The following is a 2,895-nucleotide window of genomic DNA, read 5'->3' on the forward strand; positions in this document are numbered from 1 at the left end:
CATGGAAAATAAAGATATAAAATATATAGAATTTTTTTAATATGCAAAAATTACTAAGACTAAAACAAACAACTACAAAATATTATAATAAAATCAATTTTAAAAGATAGATCACCTACATTATCTTAAAGTTTTAATCTTATATATACTTAAAGATATAGAAATAATAGATATTAAAAAAATAATATTAGAAAAAGTAATAGATTATGAAATTGAAACCATAAATTGGCTAAAACAGTTATACGAAGAAATTTATCCAGAAAGATATTATTCAGATTAAGAGATGTTAGAATATATTAGACAAACTAGAGAAAATTAAAATAATCTAAATAATGAAATAAATTATAGAAACCGAATTAGAAAAATAATAGAAAATCTAAAAGAAAAATTAATATGGATAGAAGAAAGCTTAAAAAATCTAGAAAAAAATACATGTGATAGTTTATATAATTTAAAAAACTCACTACGAGAAGAACAACACAAGATAATAAATAACATTAAAAATCTAGAATTAGATATACAGTACAGTTAGGATAAATTTTTATACAGAAATTTATAACTCTGTAATTAATACAGGATAAAATAATAAACAAATTAATGAGTATATCTTACGAAAAAAGTAAACCATTAAAAGATATTGAAACAAAATTTAAAAAATATCCACGCACCAAAAAATATAAATTCATTAGATACCTAATAAATCTATCATATTCGCACTCCCTAAATTGTAGGAGGGTGCGAATATGAAATAAATTTATTAGGTATCGAATGAATCACCAAAAGTAATGATTTAATTTTCTTTGGCAGAAACATGGAGAAAATGAGATGGGATGGGTGTTTATTGTTTGTGGTAAAAGTGTTTGATTTTAATCTTGGGTCGCCCATGTGTACGGATCCAATCCGATCCGACTCGTTTTATTTATCTGGGAAGAAGATAAGGAGGCAGTTACCTATACCAACATATTTGAAATTTGGGGGAACAGTTACATAGAAAACTGTTGAACCTCCCCCTTATATATTTTCTAGTTCTTCTTCCTCAAAAAAGTGACGAAAAACAGCAAAAATAAAATTTGTGAACAAGAATATAAATTTATTTCTTGACATTAATAATAACAACAAAGGCATTTAGTTTTTGGATTAAACTTTGTTTCCTAGTAATTCGAAGATTCATTTGGGGCGATTCTATTCGGTAGCAACATCAATAAATTCCACTGCAACATCTTATCTGATTTTGCTCCGATATACTAACAATGGCATCAGAGCCGGTCTACAGCACTATTTTTGTATGTTTTATCTCAGGTTTAAGTATGAAAAACTCTTGAAATATTAAATACGAACTTACTTGTTAAAGAAAATCATAACCGAATGTAGATGATATTTTGGACTCGAAGTGAATCGAACATGCAACCTTCAGATCTAGAATCAGACGCGCTATCATTACGCCATGGATCCGATTATAGATCCGTAACTTTTTAAAATTCTTTTGGATTTGTGATTTTTTTTCTTTTGATTTCTCCTTTCTACTCTTCCGTGAAAATCGAATGAAGAAGATTAGGTCGAATTTGTTCTTGAGATGTATAAATCCCTAATACTGCTAATTTTTTTTTACTCTGCAGCATCATAAGACATACTGTTTTCTTCATTAAAAAAAGGAATATTGAGGATGTTCTTCAATGAAGAGGAAAAGGAAAGAGGTTCTTATTTACTTTTTGAGAAATGGAAGAAGTTGTCAGAACTTGCATTCATTTAGTTTAGAAAAATGAGAAAAAAATAACTATCAAAGTGAGAAACGTGTACACATTGTGCTTCTTCTCTTTCCTCCATTATTAAAAGTAACTCCTCTCATATTTTAATGAGATTGATGAGGACTTTTTTTTGGAAAATGATAAAACTAAATAAATAAATCAGTTTGCCCTTGTATTTTTGGAAAAACGTGATAAAACAGTAGGCTACTGTTTAAAGTTTCTATTAATTTTTGGTGAGTTTCAATAAATTTTGAAAGAGCTTGTTTGAAATTATTTTTTTATCAAACAAAATTAATAACATGATCTTATTTTTTAAGTGGATTTGTGTAACCAATTAAATTATTTATTTTAACATGTTTATGATTTAAATAAGTGGTTAAAATTGATCTTGATACTATTTTTATTTTAATTAGTCCCTAATTTTTGTAACGAATTTTTCCCTCTACAATAAATTATGACATAAAAAGTCACATTGAGTGGTTCAATCATTCTTATTATTTCTTGATTGCTATTTCAGACATGGTTGAACGGGAGCAAATTCAAATCACTCCAAGTGAGAGTTCTGAATGTCGAGAAATAGACAAAATGGAAAAGGATGTCGTCGAAAGACATATTTTTAAAATTGTGAGATCAGACGAAATGGTGTCCCCAGGACGACACAAAATTTGTTAAAAAATAAGATAGTTATATAAAGGAAAAGACAGAAGAAACTAAAAGAGTTAAATCTTTTAAGATGTTCCCTAGTATTGCTAATTTTATTCATTTGTTTGAATTAAAATGTGTAAAACTGAAAACTATGTAGAAACTTTGGATTGAAAAGCTTTAGCAATTTTAGCAGGTTCTCTCAGTGATCCTTGGGGTGAGATATTAATTAAAATTTATGACGAGATTTGTCCCAGTGAGTCTCTTTTGGTGTATATAAGTCGTCTTGAATATTTGTGGGATAATTTTTATCATTAAATTGACTTGTAACTTAAAATTGTTTATTAAATTTATATTATAAAAATATTAAATTGTTTCTCTCTTTTTATATGAATTTCATTCATTTATTTGAGTTTACAAAGACTTAATCAATCTATCATTCTAATACACATTACGAAATGAATTTCTAATTTTGGTCAATTTTTTAGTTTGTAGATAATGATCAGAT

The 2,895-nt window shown here is 26.9% G+C and overlaps 1 long non-coding RNA gene across 1 annotated transcript in view; it reads right to left on the reverse strand.

Annotated features, from left to right (window-relative positions):
* LOC124888551 overlaps nt 1-1,887 on the reverse strand; it is a 10,896-nt gene extending 9,009 nt beyond the window's left edge. Inside the window, exon 1 of the long non-coding RNA XR_007046982.1 lies at nt 1,343-1,887. This is a non-coding gene — a long non-coding RNA (uncharacterized LOC124888551). The remainder of the gene's footprint in view (nt 1-1,342) is intronic.
* Nucleotides 1,888-2,895: the final 1,008 nt, after the last annotated feature.

This window comes from Capsicum annuum, chromosome 11 (genome assembly GCF_002878395.1).
Source record: "Capsicum annuum cultivar UCD-10X-F1 chromosome 11, UCD10Xv1.1, whole genome shotgun sequence".
Lineage (NCBI taxonomy): Eukaryota > Viridiplantae > Streptophyta > Magnoliopsida > Solanales > Solanaceae > Capsicum > Capsicum annuum.